The 23630-nt window shown below is 38.8% G+C and overlaps 1 pseudogene; it reads right to left on the bottom strand.

Annotated features, from left to right (window-relative positions):
- LOC134368485 (transmembrane 9 superfamily member 2-like) overlaps positions 1 to 23630 on the bottom strand; it is a 76468-nt pseudogene that overhangs the window by 30941 nt on the left and 21897 nt on the right.

Here is a 23630-nt window from a genome sequence, read left to right as displayed (position 1 = left end):
CTTTGTACTGTTCTGGCAGTTCTTCGGTAAGTCTGAAACAGTTTCAAAATGAACTATTTTTTAAAAGCCATAAGAAAATCAGAATTTAGGGGCCAGCCCGTGGCTCACTCGGGAGAGTGTGGTGCTGATAACACCAAGTCAAGGGTTAAGATCCCCTTACCAGTCATCTTTTAAAAAAAAAAAGAAAAAAGAAAATCATAATTTATACGACTGATAAATCAAGAGGCAAATACTCTTCATGAAGGGATTTATCTTGGCCATCTATTTAAATATTGTTATAATAGTAAAATGTGACTTAATTTGTAAAAATTTGAATTTCATGCATCTCTTCACCAACCTACCCATTGCCTTAAGTGAGTTAACTCATATCAAGTCTTTAAACAAAGAAAAATACTTTCAAATATGCACTATGAAGTTTGGATTTTAAATACAAAGAGAGACTAGACAATCTGCAGTTGTTACACCAATTCGTTTTTGCACCAAACAATGCCATCTGCTGGAAATAATAGACCATAACGCATATTACTCTCCCCTAAGAAAATAAGAAATTGTTTAAAAATCCTAAGGCACATATGAACAAAATGACAAATGCAAAAAGATAACTATGTGGTGAAACCTATTATTTTATCCATTGAAAATTGATTAATTATTCTGCATCTTTATATACCAGAGTTTCAAAATCTTTTATAAGGCAGCAATGCTCATAAAATTATATAAGGTAAATAGGTCTTTGACGTTGGTAATAATGGAGGCACAAGCAGCAAAGGTAGAAACAAAGACAAGACTTCTCAATCCATAACACAGTACCCCATGATGGATCTCATTCAATAAAAATCCACATAGAGACTCAAAGAATCAAGCTGGCCTGGCAACTTGATCTTCTAGTCCAGTTGTTCTCAACAGGGGGAGCAGCACCCCCTAGGGGGCATAATGAGAATGTATGGCGATGCTACTGATATTTAGCAGCACCACAGACCACCAGATGTCCTGCAGTGCACAGGGAGACCAGCACAATGGAGAATAGAGAAAAACTGTACCATGTCCCACACCTCTTTCATATGCCCCACCCAACATTCATGTAGGTGAAAAACTGCTTATGATTATCTGCACCTAGAGTCTAACTCCTTTTTACAGATAAGCTTAAAGTATTTTTACACAGTTTTAATACACATCAATATTTGTTCCTTGTAAATTGAGGGAAGATCCAAGCCAAACTGATCAGCATTTTAGAAAATTTTAGCATCATTTGGAAAGACATGGTATTTGAGCCACAGATGTACAATATTCTTATATCTATCTGTTGTCACATTTGCAATGATTACACACATAGGCGTAAGCATCTGGTAATGAACGAAACATTTTATTAAAAGTTACTTTCCTTTCATTTCTCCTTTATATTATAGTTAGGTATCATATTGTTTATTGCAAGTATGTGTATAGACAAGTTTCATTATCAATTACCTATTAGTATCATTTTAGAATAGTAAAAAGAAAAGAGTTATTTTAAAAAGACATCAATCTGACAAGGTTGAGAACCACTGATTCAGTTCAACTACTTCGTTTTATTATGGGGAAACTAAGGTCCAGAGAGAAAAATAAACCTCAAAGTCATAGTATGAGTTTAAGGCAAGCCAGCTCCAACATTTTCTGATTCTCAATTCAGTTATTGGTCCACACTGTCTGAAAAGTCAGAAATACATCTCCAATAAGAAAAATGCTATAAATATAACTAAAGTCCCAGGCTAGCACACAAATAAAGTTATATAACTCAAATACACAGCTAAAATTAATGTGATTAGAATGAAACCAAAAAACCTTTTGTTAGAGGAATAAAAACAGTATGTTTATAAAGTAAAAGTACTGTGAATAGAAACACCTTAGCCTAGCATTCAATAGCTCATAATAGGCACTCAATATTCATAATTCATAATAAGCACTCAATAAATTCATAATAGACACTCAATTCATAATTGGCACTCAATAAATATTTGTATTATAAATGGATAAACAAAAGCTCTTCACCCAAATGTTAATCCTTATGACTCATCCTTCCTTCTGAACAAATTGATTATAAACTCTAAATTTTACAACCATTTGGGAACAGGTATCATTTTCTGAAAATATTAACATGCACTCACATGATCCTTAATTAAAAAGCAAAGTAGGCCCTAAACCGGCACCACGCAGGTGAGCCTGCTGGTGCCAGCAGTGGAACCACAGCTCCACACAGCTCCCTCACCCCACCGCCTTGGAACCAGGCAGGTGGGGAGCTCCAGGCCCCGCCCCCACACCCTGAACTGGCACCACTCAAGTGAGCCCACTGGCAGCAGCCAGCAGCAACACCAGCTAGCGGAACTGCATGGCTCCATGTGGCGCCTCATCCCACCTCAGACCCAGCGGGGAGCACCAGCCTATGGATCCAACCCACTGAGTTTGGCCCAGCAGAACTCCACGTGCCAGGGGCTCATTCTATGACCACAGAGTCTAGAACAGGAACCAAGGTGGTTGAATATAACCACCACTACACCTACTGTCAAGCAAAGACAATTCACCCCCAACAGTAGCAACCAAGGCCACTCCACAGAAGAAGCAAACCCCCTACCAAATGACCAAGCATCAGTGAAAAAACACTAGAAGCACAATCAAGAAGAAATGACACTAAGTTTTTCACTTTTAGAGAAAGAAGTTACAAATAAGCAAGGGGAAAGGGCTAGAATGAATGTTGTTGTGGCACTGTATTAGAGCCAGAGATATCAGTACGAACTCATGTTTGTTTATTTACTTATTCACGTATTTCGCATTTTCCCATTAGCAATCGACAAATAATCTGTATGGTGATACTCTGCCACTATGAGAATAAGCACTCTTCCCAATGCTCATTCACCTACAATTTGAACATCCATTGATAATATTTTTTTTAATGTACTGAGGGGAAAAATTTTTAAGATTTTTAAGATTTTTGTTTGTTTCTCTAAGATTTTTTTTTTGGTTATGAATATTCATTAGATACAAAGCTTATTGTCACCCCTCGTGCCCAAGATGTGAAAGCCAGATCCATACTGGCAGCATACCCATTACCACAAATTGTGATTGTACCCCATGTCCCCAACCCCAAATTGCAATTGTACCCCAATTATCCCCAACCTTCCTCTCCCTCCTCCTTTCCCCCCGACTCCACTTTATATCCCAAGCTATGTTCTCTCCCTCTGCAAGTCCAACACACCACTGTGGTCTTTCTTTCCTTCCTTCTTTCTCTCTTAGCTCTCACTTATGAGTGAGGACATGTGGTATTTATCCCTCTGTGCTTTGCTTATTTCACTCAACATAATTTCTCTAAGCTCATCCATGTTGTTGCAAATGGGAGAATTTCATTCATTTTTATGGTGGAGTAGTATTCCATGGTGTATATGTACCACAGTTTCCTTATCCAATCATCCATCGATGGACATTTAGGTTGGTTCCATATCTTGGCTATTGTAAACAGATATTGACCTGAATCAATTCTTTAATTGTAGGTTGAAAAACTAATGATTGTCAAATTCCATCATTCCCACTGAAACAATTCAATTAATGATGACTAGGTACATAGACAGTTGACTAAATCCTTCAAAACCATAACACAGTTTAAGTTCTTTTATAGCTACAGTTACCAACATATGAAGTTTGCTTCTCATTTGTCCACTGAAAGTTTGAGCTATGCTGTGAGTTCAAAAGGATTTTGTGAGCTACTCTAAGACGCAACAACCATGTGCACCTGGGATAGCCAAATTGGGATCTACAGTGGGATGTAAATGCTACCCCAAAAGAGTATTCCATAGTCAAATATGTTTGTAAGATGCTGAGTTAAACTTAGTCAAGAGGTTTCTTTATTAGGAGACTTTTAAGTGTTCTGCTAATGTGCTTTGTGAAACTGAAAAAGGAGGCAGTAGAAAACAGCACTTTTCAATCTTACCTGACTAGTGTTCTAAGGAATGCACTCTGGGAAATGTTGATGTGCACCATTATCACGGGGTTAAAAAAGCATTTTTCAACCCAAGACAGAAAATAAAGAAAGAACACCATCAGAGATAAATGAGGGGTGGCCTTCAAAAAGTTCATGGAAAGACTCATATTATTTTTTAGTTCTATTTTCCCACGAACTTTTTGAAGTACCCTTGTATATCACCACTCTTTCTTGCACTATCCCCTCAACTATGACAGTACTTTCTGGTATTCAGATAAAGAATATCATGGCTTGGTACATTCTCACTCCATAATCCACTCTCTGCATGCATGAGCTATTATATAAGACATTTGCAAATCAACTGCTCCTAGGTCTAGGAGAATCAGTATCTGGGAGAACGAATAGGAAACATTGCATGTGTACTACACACTACTGTGCTAAGTATTGTATGTGAGCTCACTTAACTCTGACAGCAATCACATGAGGTGAATATTTTATCCCTGTTTTACAGATTAGGAAACACAGGCTCAAAGTAACTTATCCAAGTTAACACAGCTAGTAAACAGAAAAGCCAAGATTTGAACTCAAGTATGTCTGGTTATTTCCAGTGTAACACCTCAGGAAGCCAAGGGCCTTCTCAGCACCCTAAGTAAGTTTCTTTTTTATTATTTTTTTTTAATTTTTATTGAATCAAAATTGATTATACAAATTTGGGGGGTTCAACATTGAGATATGTTGATCAAATCAATATTACTAGCACATATACTGTTACAAATCGTAATTATTATTTATGCCCCTTGTCCAATCCCTCCCCATCCCCCTTTTCCTCCCCTCTAATCACCCTAGATTTCTTCTCACCCTCTGAAAGAATAATGGTTACTCTATTCATTTGCTGCCCAAAAGATCTGTCCAATGCCAAGAGGTATGATCAGGTCCCCCCATACTATCATAGAGCAGATGCCTCTTCCATCACTCTGAAATGGGCTCTGTGAAGAGAGATATCCTCCTCCTTTCTTTATCTCTGCTGGTGACTCTCCTTGTGTTAGGCACTCCAGTGGCTGGTGGACCATCTGCGTGGTGGTGGTGGAGTTGAGCCACCTTCACGGCAGCCATGGTTATCATGGTGGCTGTGGTGGGCCACCCACATGGAGATGTTTTTGGCATGCTCCTTGGTGCTGGCAGTTTGCCTGGTTGTGGAGAATGTCCGATCCCCAGCTCCATACTCCAGGTCCCTGAGTGGGACCTGAGGCACTGGCATGGTGTGCCTGGTTGTGGGAGGGGGGGTCCAGTCCCCTTCTCCATGCCCCGGGTCCCCAGGTGGGCCCCAAGGCACTGGTGTGGTGAGCCTGGTTGTGGGAGGGGGTCCAGTCCCCTTCTCCATGCCCCAGGTCCTTGGGTGGGTCCCAAGGCACTGGCGAGGTGTGTCTGGTTGTGGGAGGGAGGTCTGGTCCCCAGCTCCATACCCCAGGTCCCTGGGTGGGACCCGAGGCACTGGCACAGTGAGCCTGGTTGTGTGAGGGGGGTCCGGTCCCTTTGTCCATGCCTTGGTTTCACCAGGTGGGCACTGAGGTGCTGGCGTGGTGAGCCTGGTTGTGGGAGGGGTAAGTAAGTTTCAATGAGAAAAGAAAATTCCCTCTACTGGAATAGTTTCAAGGATTAGACCTGGCTGTTGAGGAACAAGAGATTGAGATCTAACCCCAAGTAAGGTAATTCTTCACAAATTACCCCATTTGGTATGGGTGCATTTGAACTTCCACTTCAGCTCTTTTGATGGCTACAGTTGCTTCCTGACAGAGAGATGTACCACTAACATCATACCATGTAGGCTCCATATACAAATCTGAACTTCAATTTAAATGTGTTTTCCTTTGCTTTTACTATAAACATAAGAGTTCTTACATTTAAATTTTTAATAGCTGATTGATAACTGATGAAAATGTTTAAGGGCTTCAACTTCTAATAATATCTTAAACTCTGAATCGTATTCTCAATCATTGAGGAAATGTTTTTAAAATTTCTTTAGGGTGTATTTCCTTCCTTTCCCCAGATTACACTTCCGTATTTCATCCAGAGACTAGAAGACTGTACTATACTTACTGGAGTAGTAAATTGCCTGTTTTCACCAGTTGTAGTTTGGATAAACTGCAGGATGTAGGATCAAATAATCCTGACCTCTAGTTAAGTGATTCAAGGTACACACACAAATTTCTAACATAAATGGTTCCTATTTTCTTTACAGTAACTCTGTAGGCAGAAAAATATAATAGAGTCTTAATATAGAAAGCCAGAATGATATAGTGGAAAAACCATAAGTTTGGGGGCCAGACAGACCTGAGTTTGAATATCACTTCCACCACATGCTAGCCATGATCCAGAGAAAATTACTCAGCTCGCTGGGCTTCAGTATCCTCATTTATAAAATGGAGATAACCACTACAGGTGACACACAGGGACAAAAGCAAAGCATTCCCAATCTGGAATTGCTTTCACAATAAGATTAGGAAGAATTATGTTACACTGGCTGTCAGGCCATCCACAGAAATGGCACAAACCAAGCACAATTTGTAAGTGTTTGAAGAGATTTGAGACCTAGTCCCAAATAAGGTGATTAGGGTTTGGTCTTAGGAAAGCACATTTGAAGCTATAAAAAATAAGCCTTATATGAAATCGAGTAGAATCAAAACCAAATCAAAAATATGATATACAGACCAAAAAAGACTAAAAAGGGAAATACATAGATCTACATAATCATAAAAGGTTTTCCCTATAAAAGGAAAGCCCCAAAGTTGGTCTTTGGGTAAAGCACCTCTAACACTGTCTGGAGGTAAGAGTACTTGATCCATGAAGTACTGACTTGAACACCTGGTCCATGGGAAAGTATAGCTCTCGAGTATCACAAATATCATCTCTTCGTACATCACTTCCCTTTGCTCTGGCATTATATGCTCACCAAGAATATTTCTATTTATTCTATTTTACTTATATTTGCTTTCTCATGTACCTTTATTACAGGCAGATGTACTGACCAGCTACATGAATGGTGTGGTCCACTAGGCATTTACATTTCTCCATATAAATTAATAAATTAGTATTCTGGTTAATACATTGAATCTATACCAGTTTGATTCGTATAAATCTATCTCCCTTTGGTATGCTCACAGAATTAAAATTCTGAAGCACGTTTTTAAAAAACTGACAAAAACCTAGTATTGCTTAGCGTGTGAGGAAACATCAGATCCTCACACCTAGCAACTTTTCTAGAAAAGAATTTGGCAATGTGTTCTCAAAATCTGTATACCCTTTTACCTAAATAATACTACTTCTAGGAATTTAAACCTAGAAGATAATCACACAAGTAAAGAAGTAAAGATATTCATTAAAGCATTGTTTACAATAATTAAAAATTACACTTTCAGCTTGTTTTCATCAATAGGGCCCTAAATAAGTCAATTATAGACTAATTTATAAGTCAATTACAAAATGTACTATGTAGTCAATAAAAAGAAGGATGTGACTCCGTATTTCTTGACATGAAAAGATATCCATGACATACACATTAAATGAAAACAGCACATGTAGTAAGATCCCATTTGTGCAAAGCTGTATACCTCTTAGCACCACATGCAGTGCTTCCCTTATATATCCTACAGAACATTATATTCCCATGAGTTCCCCCATGGTCTATAAAATGCTGCATACTACAATCATCTTTTGAATAGTCACAATGCATTTTAGCACAGTGAATACTCTTGAAGCCATTGTCTTAACCTTTTTTAACTTAGCATTACCCAAAGTGACCACAACATAGAATCCTTTTTTCACATGATACCTTTTAGAATACCAACCAAAAGTAAATAAAATAAAATATGAAGCAACTAATTAACAGAAAATCCTTTGGGAAACACAAGCATCAGAGAGCTAGTAGTATATTCACCAAAAATGTTTAGAGTATATCTATCTGTGTCTATATAATTTTGTTTTATGAAAAATATATAGCATCTTTATAAAAATAGTTACTTGTGCAAAAAAAAAATTCAACACAAAGAAACAATGATGAATACCATATATTGAGAACCTACTCTGTGTCAGGCACCATGCTAAGGGCTTTACGCATTCTGAAAAGGAGGATTAAATGACATGAGAAAAAAATTGTCTCACAGATCGTGTGATTTACCTAAGCTCACAAAGCTAGTAAGTGGCAAAGCCTCAATTTGAATAGCAGGTCAGGACTGGCTGGTTAGCTGACTTGGTTAGAGTGCGGTGCTGATAAAACCAAGGTCAAGCATTTGGATCTTGTACCGGCCAGCCGCTGAAAAAAAGATAAACATCAAGTCAGTCTGACACCAATATCTGTGTTCTTTTCACTACCCTATACTGTGTCTCTTCCATAAGATAGTCTTCCTTTAAGGTTCCACTCGAACAGCCAGCCAACCTGCAAACCAGATGCCCCTCTGGTTTCCCATGTACCTCTTTCAAATCTCAGTATGAAGTTAGAGAAAGTAAAGTACTTGGCACAGTATCTGAAATGTAGTACATTTAATACAGTAATTCCTTTGATTGAATTGTATCCCCCAAGTTTTATGTATTAGAGGGTTGGTCCCCACCGTGACGGTGTTAAGAAGGGAGGAAATTCTATTGTGGTAAGTGAAAGGTGGGGCCTTGGGGAGGTGATTAGATTGTTAGAACCCTGTCATAGTGAATGGTTTAATGGCAGTCATGGGTATGGTTCTGAGGGCTTTAAAAGAAAAGCACAGGAGTAGTTCTCTCTCTCTGCTCCACCATTTCTGCCATGTGAGACTCCTGAGTCACTGTCACCACCAAAAAGGCCTCCACCAGATGTGTTCCCTGTACTTTGGACTTCCCATTCTCCAAAACTGTAAGCAATAAATTTCGTTTTCTTTATAAATCACCCAGTTTCAGGTATTTATGTTATAAATAACAGGTTAATACATCCTTTAATGATTGTCCATTGAATTGTGTGAACAGAAAGAATTTACCTGCCTTTTTGGGCTTTCAGCAGTGTTATACAACTTCAAGTTGATGAAAATTTAGGCTTTAATTTTAAGTATATGAGGACTTCTGGTCAAGACGGCAGAATAAACAACCACCAGCATCACTGTCTCCCACAAATTAACTGATTTACAACTATAAAAACATAACATCAAGTACGTATGGAACAGAAAGATGTCCAGCGGGGGAGGTGGAAGCTCTGCTTAGAACACATGCCCTGTGGAGCTGCCACCACATGATCCAGCAGGTAGGCTTCACTGCCGCCACCCGGCTACATTCCAAGCCCGGCCCAGTGTGCACAGAGCAGGGAGACGTCCAGCAGGAAGGCGGGAGCTCCGCAGAGACCACACCACACCACATGATCCAGCAGCCTGGCCCAGTGCGTACAGAGCAGAGAGACATCCAGCAGGGGAGGTAGAAGCTCCGCAGAGACCACACGCCCTGCGGGGCCACCGCCATGCAATCCAGCGGGTAGGCTTCACTGCTGCCACCCAGCTCCATTCCCAGCCAGGCCCAGGGCACAGGGAGCAGGGAGACATTCAGCAGGGGAGATGGAAGCTCTGTAGAGACCACACGCCCTGTGGGGCTGCCGCCACACGATCCAGCAGGAAGGCTTCACCACCACCACCCAGCTCCATCCCCAGCCCAGCCCAGCATGCATAGAGCAGGGAGACGTCCAGCAGGGGAAGTGGAAGTTCTGCAGGGACCACATGCTCTGCGGTGCCTCTGCGCATCCCAGCAGCCCAGCCCAGTGTGCGTGGAACAGGGAGATGTCCAGAAGGGGAGGTGGAAGCTCGGCAAAGACCACACACCCTGCAGTACCACCCCGTGATCCAGCAGCCCAGCTGAGTGCAAGCTAACCACAGAGGTGTCTCGCCGGAGAGGCCCAACACCCGAGGCAACTACACAAACAAGGCACTAGTGGCCAACTGAGCAGAAACTGAGGAAGCCATACCAAATTGGCAACCCCAGCAACATCTTAGTCAGGCAATAGTGTCAAACCTGTGGACTGTGAAAACCCCTGCCACAATGAATACACATCAAATAAAAGATACCAGAAATATGAAAAATCAAGAAAGTACATCACCAAAGGGTAATAACTCTAAAGCTCTAGATCCTATAGAACAAGAAGCCCTTGAAATGACTGACAAGGAATTTCGAGTGATAAGTCTAAGGAAACTGAATGAGATACAAGAAAACTCAGCTAGACATCATGATGAAATGAGGAAAAGTATACAGGACCTGAAAGAAGAAATCAACTAGGAAATCAATGCCCTGAAAAAGAATGTAGCTGAGCTTGGCAAACTGAAGAATTCATTCAGCGAAATAAAAAACACACTGGAGAATTTAACCAGCAGGCTTGTGGGAGTTGAAGAGAGAACCTCTGAACTTGAAGATGGGCTGTTTGAAATAACACAGGCAGACAAAAAAAAGAAAAAAGAATCAAAGGCATTGAAGAAATTCTGAGAGAGATATCAGACAACCTTAAGCACTCAAATATCCGAGTCATGCGTAGGCCAGAAAGGGATTGCATTGAAAACATATTCAACAAACTAGTGGCAGAAAACTTCTCAGGTATAGGAAAAGTCACAGATCTTCAGATTCAGGAAGCTCAAAGATCCCCAAAAATATTCAACCCAAAAAAGTCTTCTCCAAGACATTTTATAGTCACATCGAGAAAACTCAAAGACAAAGAGAGAATCTTAAAACCGGCAAGAGAGAAGCATCAAATCACCTATAAGGGAGCCCCAATCAGACTAACATCAGACTTTTCATCACAAACCCTAAAAGCCAGAAAGGAGTGGGATGATATATTAAAAATACTAAAAGACAGAGATTGCCAGCTAAGAATACTCTACCCTGCAAGGCTATCCTACCCAAATGAAGGGCAAATAGTATATTTCTCAGACAAACAAAAACTGCAGGAGTTCACCACCACACAACCACCCTTAGAAGAAATTCTCAAGGGAAAATGGGTTTGGTTCCGGAAAAATAACTACCACTGCCATAAAAACTCAAGAAAAATCAAAACCCACTACTATAATAAAAATGGCATTCATGAACAACAAACAAACAAAAAGGCTATCTACAACCCAAGGAACTAACAAATACAGAAAACAAGCAGTAAATCAGAAAGAAAGGAACAAAAAACACCTAAGACAACCAAACAATAATCAATAAAATGCTAGGAATACATCAACACTTTTCAATAACAACTCTTAATGTAAAAGGCTTAAATTCCCCACTAAAAAGACACAGACGGATGACTGGATTAAAAAAGAGGACCCAACTATATGCTGCCTTCAAGAGACCCACCTCACCCATAAAGACTCACATAGACTAAGAGTGAAAAGATGGAAAAAGATTTACCATGCAAATAGAAAAGAAAAACGAGCTGGAGTAGCTATTCTTATATTTGATAAAATAGACTTTAAACTAAAAACCATAAAAAGAGACAATGAGGGACACTACATAATGATATAAGGATTGATCCATCAAGAAGACATAACAATCATAAATATATATGCACCCAATGTCAGAGCAGCCAGATTTATGAAACAAATTCTATTAGACTTAAAGAAGGAAATAGACACTAATACCATAATAGCAGGGGACCTGAACACCCCACTGTCAATATTAGACAGATCATCTAGGCAAAGAATCAGTAGAGAAACACAAGATCTAAACAATACTCTAGACCAATTGGACTTGGCAGATATCTACAGAACATTCCATCCAACAACCTCAGAATATTCATTCTTCTCATCAGCACATGGATCATTCTCCAGGATAGATCATATATTAGTTCACAAATCAAGTCTCAATAAATTCAAAAAATTGGAATTATCCCATGTATTGTCTCAGACCACAACGGATTCAAATTAGAAATTAAAAAGAAACGAAATTCTGGAAACTAAACAAACACATGGAAATTAAACAGCATTCTACCCAATAACATATGAGTCCAAGAAGAAATCAAACAGGAAATTAAAAAAATTTATTGAAACTAATGAAAATAATGATACATCATACCAAAACCAATGGGAAACAGCAACAGCAGTACTAAGGGGGAAATTTATCCCATTAAATGCTCACTTCAGAAGAATTGAAAGATGGCAAGTGAACAGCATAACACTTCACCTTAAAGAACTAGAAAAACAAGAACAGTCAAAACCTAAAGTTAGCAGACGGAAAGAAATCATTCAGATCAGAGCAGAACTTAATGAAACTGAAACCAAAAAAACAATACAAAAGATCAATGAATCAAAAAGTTGATTTTTTGAAAAGATAAATAAAATTGACAAACCATTAGCATGGCTAACTATAAAAAGAAGAGAGAAGATTCAAATTACAATAATTAGAAATGAAAAAGGTGATATTCCAACTAATTCATCTGAAACACAACGAATCATTTGAGACTACTATAAACAACTATCTACCAACAAATTTGAAAATCTGGAGGAAATGGATAAATTTCTGGACACACACAAGCTCCCAAAACTGAGCCATGAAGACGTAGGAAATATGAACAGACCAATAACAATAAAGGAGATTGAAGCTGTTATCAGAAGGCTCCCAAAAAAGAAAAGCCCAGGGCCAGATGGATTCACAGCAGAATTTTACCAAACATTCAAAGAGGAATTGACACCAATTCTTCACAAACTATTCCAAAAGATTGAAACAGAAGCAAATCTCCCAAACTCATTCTAGGAAGCAAACATCACCCTGATTACAAAAACAGGTAAAGATACAACCGAAAAAGAAAACTACAGGCCAATATCCTTGATGAATATAGATGCAAAAATCCTCACTAAAATACCAGCAAACAGAATACAGCAACACATAGGCAAAATTATTCACCACGATCAGGTGGGATTCATCCCAGGGATGCAATGTTGGTTCAACATATGCAAATCAATAAATGTGATACACCATATTCATAAAGTCAAACACAAGGACCATATGATCATCTCTGTAGATGCTGAAAAAGCATTTGATAAAATTCAACACTAATGCATGACAAAGACCCTCTATAAGTTAGGTATAGATGGAAAGTATCTCAACATAATCAAAGCCATATATGATAAACCCACTGCCAATATCATCCTGAATGGGGAAAACATGAAAGCTTTTGCTTTAAGAACAGGAACTAGACAAGGATGCCCACTCTCACCACTCCTATTCAACATAGTGTTGGAAGTACTAGCCAGAGCAATCAGAGAAGAGAAGGAAATAAAGGGCATCCAGATTGGAAAAGATGAAGTCAAACTGTCCCTGTTTGCAGTTGGCATGGTCCTATATATCAAGCAGCCTAAAGCCTCTACAAAAAAACTCTTGGAGTTGATAAATGATTTCAGCACAGTAGCAGGATACAAAATCAACATGGAAAAATCAGTAGCATATCTATTCTCCAATAGGGAACATGAAGAAAGAGAAATCAGGAAAACTTGCTCATTTACAATAGCCACCAAAAAAATAAAATACTTAGGAATTTAGTTAACCAAGGATGTAAAAAATCTCTATAATGAGAACTACAAACCACTGCTGAGAGAAATTAGAGAGGATACAAGAAGATGGAAAGATATCCCATGCTCTTGGATTGGAAGAATCAGCATAGTGAAAATGTCCATACTACCCAAAGTGATATACAAATTCAATGCAATCCCCATCAAAATACCAATGACATTTTTCTCAGAAATGGAAAGAACTATCCAGACTATCCAGAATTATTTACATGGAATAACAAAAGACCACACATAGCCAAAGCAATGCTGAGCAAAAAATAAATAAACCTGGAGGCATAACACTACCTGACTTTAAACTATACTACAAAGCTATAATAACCAAAACAGTATGGTACTGGCATAAAAACAGACACACCGATCAATGGAATAGAATAGAGAATCCAGAAATCAACCCACACACCTACAGCCATCTGATCTTTGACAAAGGCACCAAGCCGATACATTGGGGAAGAGTCTCCCTCTTCAGCAAATGGTGCTGGGAGAACTGGATATCCATATGCAGGAGAATGAAACTAGACCCATACCTTTCACCATACACTAAACTCAACTCAAAATGGATTAAAGAATTAAATATACACCCTGAAACAATAAAACTTCTTAAAGAAAACTTAGGAGAAACACTTCAGGAAGTAGGTCTGGACACAGACTTCATGAATATGACCCCAAAAGCATGGGGGACCAAAGTAAAAATAAACAAATGGGATTATATCAAAATAAAGAGCTTCGGCACAGAAAAAGAAACAATTAACAGGTTTTTTTTTTATTTTATTTTGTCGATAAACATTGTGGATTATTATTGTAGCCCCTCACCAAAACGGCCCTCCTTCCTCCCTCCCCCCTGCCCCCCACCAATGTCCCCTCTGTTTGCTTGTCGTATCAATTTCAAGTAATTGTGGTTGTTATGTCTTCTTCCACCCCCCCCGGTTGTTGTGTGTCTGTGTGTGTGTGTGTGAATTTATATATTAATTTTTAGCTCCCACCAATAAGTGAGAACATGTGGTATTTCTCTTTCTGTGCTTGCCTTGTTTCACTTAATATAATTCTCTCAAGGTCCATCCATGTTGTTGCAAATGGCAGTATTTCATTCGTTTTTATACCTGAGTAGTATTCCATTGTGTAGATGTACCATATTTTCCGTATCCACTCATCTGATGATGGACATGTGGGCTGGTTCCAACTCTTGGCTATTATAAAGAGTGTTGCAATGAACATTGGGGAACAGGTATATCTTCGACTTGATGGTTTCCATGCCTCTGGGTATATTCCCAGCAGTGGGATACCTGGGTCGTATGTTAGATCTATCTGCAATTGTTTGAGGAACCTCCATACCATTTTCCATAGAGGCTGCACCATTTTGCAGTCCCACCAACAATGTATGAGAGTTCCTTTTTCTCTGCAACCTCACCAGCATTTATGGTTCAGAGTCTTTTGGATTTTAGCCATCCTAACTGGGGTGAGATGGTATCTCAGTGTGGTTTTGATTTGCATTTCCCGGATGCTGAGTGATGTTGAGCATTTTTTCATATGTCTGTTGGCCATTTGTATATCTTCCTTGGAGAAATGCCTACTTAGCACTTTTGCCCATTTTTTAATTGGGTTGCTTCTTTTTTTCCTCTAAAGTTGTTTGAGTTCCTTATATATATTCTGCATATTAATGCTTTGTCAGATGTATATTTTGCAAATATTTTCTCCCACTCTGTTGGTTGTCTTTTAACTCAGTTAATTGTGTGTATCTGTTTTTATGCCAGTACCATACTGTTTTGGTTATTATTGCTTTGTAGTATAGTTTAAGGTCAGGTAGTGTTATGCCTCCAGCTTTATTTTTTTTGCTCAGCATTTCTTTGACTATGCGTGGTCTTTTATTATTCCATATAAATGTCTGGATAGTTCTTTCCATTTCTGAGAAAAATGTCTTTGGAATTTTGATGGGGATTGCATTGAATTTGTATATCACTTTGGGTAGTATGGACATTTTCACTATGCTGATTCTTCCAATCCAAGAGCATGAGATATCTTTCCATCTTCTTGTATCCTCTCTAATTTCTCTCAGCAGTGGTTTGTAGTTCTCATTATAAAGATTTTTCACATCCTTGGTTAACTCAATTCCTAAGTATTTTATTTTTTTGGTGGCTATTGTAAATGGGCAGGCTTTCTTGATTTCTTTTTCTGCATGTTCGCTATTGGAGAAAAGAAATGCTACTGATTTTTTTGTGTTGATTTTGTATCCTGCTACTGTGCTGAAATCAATTATCGATTCCAAGTGTTTTTTCGTAGAGGTTTTAAGCTGTTCGATATATAGGATCATGTCATCTGCAAACAGGGACAGTTTGACTTCATCTTTTCCAATCTGGATGCCCTTTATTTCCTTCTCTTCTCTGATTGCTCTGGCTAGTACTTCCAACACTATGTTGAATAGGAGTGGTGAGAGTGGGCATCCTTGTCTAGTTCCTGTTCCTAAAGGAAAAGCTTTCAGCTTTTCCCCATTCAGAATGATATTGGCAGTGGGTTTGTCATATATGGCTTTAATAATGTTGAGATACTTTCCCTCTATACCTGACTTATAGAGGGTCTTTGTCATGAATGAGTGCTGAACTTTATCAAATGCTTTTTCAGCATCTATAAAGATGATTTTGTGTTTGATTTTATTAATATGGTGTATCACATTTATTGATTTGCATATGTTGACCAACCTTGCATCCCTGGGATGAATCCCACTTGATCATGGTGAATAATTTTGCCTATGTGTTGCTGTATTCTGTTTGCTAGTATTTTAGTGAGGATTTTTGCATCTATTTTAATCGAGGATATCGGCCTGTAGTTTTCTTTTTTGGTTATATTTTTACCTGGTTTTGGTATCAGAATGATGTTTGTTTCCTAGAATGAGTTTGGGAGATTTGCGTCTGTTTCAATCTTTTGGAATAGTTTGTAAAGAATCGGTGTCAATTCCTCTCTGAATGTTTGGTAAAATTCTGCTGTGAATCCATCTGGCCCTGGGCTTTTCTTTGTTGGGAGCCTTCTGATAACAGCTTCAATCTCCTTTATTGTTATTGGTCTGTTCAAAGTTTCTACGTCTTCATGGTTAAGTTTTGGGAGCTTGTGTGTGTCCAGAAATTTATCCATTTCCTTCGGATTTTCAAATTTCTTGGCGTATAGTTCTTTATAGTAGTCTCGAATGATTCCTTGTATTTCAGATGAATCAGTTGTAATATCGCCTTTTTCATTTCTAATTTTGGTTATTTGAGTCTTCTCTCTTCTTTTTTTAGTTAGCCATGCTAATGGTTTGTCAATTTTATTTATCTTTTCAAAAAACCACCTTTTTGATTCATTGATCTTTTGTATTGTTTCTTTGGTTTCAATTTCATTCAGTTCTGCTCTGATCTTAATGATTTCTTTCCGTCTGCTAAATTTAGGTTTGGATTTTTCTTGTTATTCTAGTTCTTTAAAGTGAAGTGTTAGGTCGTTCACTTGCCATCTTTCCATTCTTCTGAGGTGAGCATTTAATGCAATAAATTTCCCCCTTAATACTGCATTTGCAGTATCCCACAGGTTTTGGTATGATGTATCATTATTTTCATTAGTTTCAATAAATTTTTTGATTTCCTGCTTGATTTCTTCTTGGACCCATATGTCATTAAGTAGAATACTGTTTAATTTCCATGTGTTTGTATAATTTCCAGAGTTTCGTTTGTTGTTAATTTCTAGTTTTAATCCATTGTGTTCTGAGAAAATACATGGGCTTATTCCAATTTTTTTGAATTTATTGAGACTTGATTTGTGACCTAATATATGATCTATACTGGAGAATGATCCATGTGCTGATGAGAAGAATGAATACTCTAAGGTTGTTGGATGGAATGTTCTGTACATATCTGCCAAGTCCAATTGGTCTAGAGTATTGTTTAGATCTTGTGTTTCTCTACTGATTCTTTGCCTAGTTGATCTGTCTAATATTGACAGTGGGGTGTTCAGGTCCCCTGCTATTATGGTATTAGTGTCTATTTCCTTCTTTAGGTCTAATAGAGTTTGTTTTATAAATCTGGTTGCTCCAACATTGGGTGCATACATATTTATGATTGTTATGTCTTCTTGATGGATCAGTCCTTTTATTATTAAGTACTGTCCCTCATTGTCTCTTTTTATGGTTTTTAGTTTAAAGTCTATTTTGTCCGATATAAGAATAGCTACTCCAGCTCGTTTTTCTTTTCTTTTTGCATGGTAAATCTTTTTCCATCCTTTCACTCTTAGTCTATGTGAATCTTTATGGGTGCGGTGGGTCTCTTGTAGGCAGCATATAGTTGGGTCCTCCTTTTTGATCCAGTCAGCCAGTCTGTGTCTTTTGATTGGGGAATTTAAGCCTTTTACATTAAGAGTTGTTATTGAAAGGTGTTGAGTTATTCCCAGCATTTTATTGGTTGTTTGGTTGTCTTAGGTGTCTTTTGTTCCTTGCTTTCTGATTTACTGTTTGGTTTCGGTGTTTGTTGGTTCCTTAGGTTGTAGATAGCATTTTTGTTTGTTTGTTTTTTCTTCATGAATGCCATTTTCATTATATTAGTGGGTTTTGATTTTTCTTGGGTTTTTATGGCTGTGGTAGCTATTTTTCAGGAACCAAACCCAGTACTCCCTTGAGGATTTCTTGTAAGGTTGGTCATGTGGTAGTGAACACCCGCAGTTTTTGTTTGTCTGAGAAATATACTATTTGCCCTTCATTTTGGAAGGATAGCCTTGCAGGGTAGAGTATTCTTGGCTGGCAATCTTTGTCTTTTAGGATTTTGAATATATCATCCCATTCCTTTCTGGCTTTTAGGGTTTGTGATGAAAAGTCTGATGTTAGCCTGATTGGGGCTCCCTTATAGGTGATTTGATGCTTCTCTCTTGCAGCTTTTAAGATTCTCTCTTTGTCTCTGAGTTTTGCCAATTTGACTATAACATGTCTTGGAGAAGGCCTTTTTGGGTTGAATACATTTGGAGATCATTGAGCTTCCTGGATCTGAAGATCTGTGATTTTTTCCTATACCTGGGAAGTTCTGTGCCATTATTTTGTTGAATATGTTTTCAATGCAATCTCCTTTTTCCTCCCCTTCTGGAATACCCATGACTCGGATATTTGAGCGCTTAAGGTTGTCGGATATCTCTCTCAAATTTTCTTCAATGTCTTTGATTCTTTTTTCTTTTTTTTTTTTTTTTTTTTTTTTTGTCTGCTTGTGTTATTTCAAACAACCCATCTTCAAGTTCAGAGGTTCTCTCTTCAACTTCAACAATCTGGTTAAACTTTCGGTTGTGTTTTTTATTTCGCTGAATAACTTCTTCAGTTCAGCGAGTTCTGCTACATTTTTTTCCAGACATTGATTTCCTTGTACATTTCCTCTTTCAGGTCCTGTATACTTTTCCTCATTTCATCATGATGTCTAGCTGAGTTTTCTTTATCTCATTCAGTTTCCTTAGAATTATCACTCGAAATTCCTTGTCAGTCATTTCAAGGCCATCTTGTTCTATAGGATCTAGAGTTTGAGATTTATTAACTTTTGATGGTGTACTTTCTTGATTTTTTGTATTTCTGGTATCTTTTTTTTGATGTTTATTCATTGTGGCAGGGGGTTTCAGAGTCCACCAGTTTGAGACTATTGACTAACTAAGATGTTGCTGTGGTTGCCAATTTGGTATGGCTACCTCCGTGACTGCTCAGTTGGCCTCTAGTGCCTTGTGTGTATGGTTGCCTTGGGCCTTGGGCCTCTCCGGGGAGCCAGCTCTCTGGTCAGCTTGGACTCTGCTGGGCTGCTGTATCACGGGGCGGTACCGCAGGGTGTGTGGTCTCTGCTGAGCTTTCACTTCCCGTGCAGGACTTCTCCCTGTTCCGTGCGCTCTGGCCCAGGCTGTTGGATCGTGCAGTGGCAACCCCACAGGGTGTGTGGTTTCTGTCGAGTCTCTGCCTCCCTAGCCAGACGTCTCCCCACTCTGTGCGCACTGGGCTGGTCTGGGGCATGTCTTCTGCAACCCTCGTCTATCAGCTGGGCCTTCAAGATCCTGCTCGGCACTGCCTCGCCCAGGAAGTCTACCAGGTTTCTGCTAGGCGCAGACGACTGGTCGCTCTGGGTGCCTCTGTAGCACTGTGTAGATCTTTCTCGGGACTTATCACCGTCCTCCTGGTATCGCGGTTATTTGTGTACTTGTCTTATCTCCCGCACCAGAGCGTGAGCTCCTCGGGGGAGCCCGCAGCACATGGTTCACCTTTGTTTCCCCCCGGCGTGGACCGAGTCTGGTGCCCGACCACAGTCAGCTCTCTGGCAGGTTCAAGCAGACTTGGGAACTCTCCAACCACACTATTCCTAACCAGAAATCGGTTAGGCGTTTTTCTGAACTGGTGGCCGCAGAGATGGTATCTGCCTCCCAGTAACAGGAAGTTTACCGGGGGCCGGAGCCCAGGGTGCAGTGGAGTGACAGTCAGCCCAGCCCATACTTCCTTGCCCTCCCGATGAAGGAAACATTTTAAAGAGTCATCTAGCAGAGTGCCTCCTGGTCCCTCAATTAGTCCTCACATTTCTTCTCACCTCATAATTTCTGTGTGAAACCTTTGTCAGAAGTGGAGAAAGGAAGGAATCTTTCAGTCAGTTTCTGAGGATGGGAAGTCCAAAGTCCAAGGAACACGTCTGGTGAAGGCCTTCCTTGCTGGTGATTTCAGAGACTCAAGGCATCACATTACAAAAATGGCAAAGCAGAGCACAATTAACAGATTTAAAAGGCAACCAACAGAGTGGGAGAAAATATTTGCAAAGTATACAACTGACACAGTATTAATATCCAGGATATACAAGGAACTCAAACAACCTTACAAGAAAAAACAAACAACCCAATTAAAAAATGGGCAAAAGAGCTAAGTAGGCATTTCTCTAAGGAAGATATACAAATGGCCAACAGACATATGAAAAAATGCTCAACATCACTCAGCATCCGGGAAATGCAAATCAAAACCACACTGAGATACCATCTCACCCCAGTGAGGATGGCTAAAATCTAAAAGACTCTGAATGATAAATGCTGGCAAGGTTGCAGAGGAAAAGGAACTCTCATACATTTTTGGTGGGACTGCAAAATGGTGCAGCCTCTATGGAAAATGGTATGGAGGTTCCTCAAACAACTGCAGATAGATCTACCATATGACCCAGCTATCCCACTGCTGGGAATATACCCAGAGGAATGGAAATCATCAAGTCGAAGGTATACCTGTTCCCCAATGTTCATCTCAACACTCTTTACAATAGCCAAGAGTTGGAACCAGCCCAAATGCCCATCATCGGATGAGTGGATACAGAAAATGTGGTGTATCTACACAATGGAATACTACTCAGGTATAAAAACGAATGAAATACTGCCATTTGCAACAACATGGATGGACCTTGAGAGAATTATATTAAGTGAAACAAGTCAGGCACAGGAAGGGAAATACCACATGTTCTCACTTATTGGTGGGAGATAAAAATAAATAAATAAATTCACACACACGCACAGAAAAAAAACCCGGGGGGGGAGAAGACATAACAACTACAGTTCCTTGAAGTTGATACAACAAGCAAACAGAAAGGACATTGTTGGGAGGGAGGGGGGAGAGGGAGGAGGGAGGGAGGTTTCGGTATTTGGCCACAATAATCAACCACATTGTATATCGACAAAATAAAATAAAAGAAAATATTAAAAGAAAATATTAAGTATATGATATTTACATATGTGATTTGGATAAAAAATAAGATGATGGCATGGAATGCTTACTTTAAATTTCATAGAATAAGTGTAGGACACATGTAACTTATCTATATATTCTCCAGGAATTTCCATAGGGGGCCCATTACATTTTAGGTGGTTTTCAACTGAATCCTTATAGCTAATAAAAGAGAAAAAATGGAAGGAAAAGGAATTTTTATATGAAACTGAAATTATAAAATTTTTAATTCATGGCTATTCAGGCATGTAATAGCAGGCTGAAAAAATAGATTTTCCATTATATTCTGCATTTAAGACTCTTTGTGATTTAAAATACTTTTGTTTCTAAATGATTCAATATACCACCCAAAACTCAATACTTCCAAACTTTCCCTTTGCCTGTACATAGAAAAAAAAAAACCTTCTATCAGCAAATGGCTTTATTTTTCATCTTTTATTTCTCCCTCTTCGATATACTAAATAACTTATCTGATAATCTTAGGTGTAGGGCTAGAGAACTAAATAGATAAAGCGGAAATCATATTTATGTGCACCCAGAGATTTGAGGGCCTACTGTATATAAAGTGCCATGCTTAGCAATGAAAGATACCAAGAATATAATCTACATGACCTTTTTGTGTCTGAAAAAGAGAACAATTAAAAATAAAGAAAACAGAAAATGAGGGGGCAGAAAAAACTAGAGATGTTTGGAAGTAGACAGGACTAATGGAGCTAGCAAATATTTGGTAGCAGATAAGGAGACTTTCATCACTCAAAAAGTAAAAAAGGAATAAAGGGGAGACAGGAGAAAAATCAAAAGGAGAAGCAGTGATACTTCCCTTTTGATTTATTTACTCAACATACAATTTATCCCTTGGCTTCTGTCTAAAGAATAATATACAATCCTTATGGAATTGCTGTTTGCTGTACATATATGTGCACAATAAAGCCATTTACTCACAACTGTAGAGGTTATTGATGTGCACCTCTTTCTATTTGTTTTTGTAACCCTAGTATCTGGTACACAATATACCCTTATATGTCCATAACTGTCTGTAGAATGGATGCATTTTATTTAGAGCCAGAACATATTTTAAAACAGCTATAAAGTAAAGAAATAACAATTGTTAAGGCCACAGATCAAAAGTTAACACTAAGGAAAACAATTAAGTTACTGTATGATAATGCATATCAAGGTTTACTGTGTAAGTACAGGCCTTGAACCCAGTACAGAAAATATCTGCTTTTCACATGAGAGAGATTATGTAGCAAAAATTGTGTTAGGCACTCTAACCAAGGGTAGAATCCCTATTTTAAACCACCGGCATTACATATGAGCTGCATGAAGTCTTATAGGCCATTTTTAGAACTTTGGTTTTTACTCTAAGTGAGATGGGAAGGCAATAGAAGATTCTGAGCAGAGGAATGACATAGACTGATATTCCAAAAGGAATTCTCTGAATGCTGTATTGAACAGACTTCTAGAAGACAAGGGTGGCAGCAGGGAGACCAGCTAGGTTTTTGCAATAATCCAGGTGAGGTAAAATGATGCCTTGGACCAAGTGACAGTGGTGGAGGTGATGAGAAGTTGGATTCTAAATATATTTTGAAGGTACAGCTGCATAGTCTGCCAGAGGATTCAACCAGATATGGAGTATGAATGAAGAGTGATAAAGAAGAATCAAGGGTGATGCCATGGTTTGGGGGCCTGAGCAACTGGAAGAATGAAGTTGCTACTCACTAAGATGAAGAAGACAATAGGAGAAGCACATCCAAGTGGACATGTCAAGTAGATAGCTAGATACACAAGTCTAGTGATCTAAGAGTCATCATGGTAACACCATGAGACAGGATAAGACCACCAAGGTGTGACTATAAATAAAGAAGAGAAACACCAACGTCAAGGGTTCGGATCCCCATACTAGCCAGCCGCCAAAAAATAAAGAAAGAAGAGAAAAAGTACAAAGACTGAGTCCAGGTGCCCTCCAACATTAAGAGGTTCGGGAAATGAAGAAGAGACTGAGAAGTAACAAGTGAGATAGGAGAAATCTAGGAAAGCATGGTAACCTAAAATCCAAATGAAGTAAGTATTTTAAGGAAAAAGAGGTAACAAACAGGAAAATTAGCTGAGCACAGCACCTGAAAGAAAACACAAGACTGTAGGCCTAGAAAACAGTTAGGTCTAACTCACTTCTATGACTTTGAGCAGATTTCTACTTCTGCAGAAGATGAATTATAACAGTCTTTGTCCTCAGGGGGTTCACATAAATGACCTTTACAGTGATTATATAAAAGTTTTATTGCATGCACACATAAGCTATTACTATAAGCAGTGTAAAATAAATACAACTCTAAAAAATTATTTTCTTGGCTTTTTTCCTCTATCTGGGTCTAGAATATAAGATGTGACTATAAAGCATTGAGTTTGATTTTCATATAGCTGGTGAGATTAGCTTCCT

The sequence above is a fragment of the Cynocephalus volans genome, chromosome X (assembly GCF_027409185.1).
Source record: "Cynocephalus volans isolate mCynVol1 chromosome X, mCynVol1.pri, whole genome shotgun sequence".
NCBI lineage: Eukaryota > Metazoa > Chordata > Mammalia > Dermoptera > Cynocephalidae > Cynocephalus > Cynocephalus volans.
Note: the sequence above shows the minus strand (reverse complement) of the source record. Positions and strands in the feature narration are given on the sequence as shown.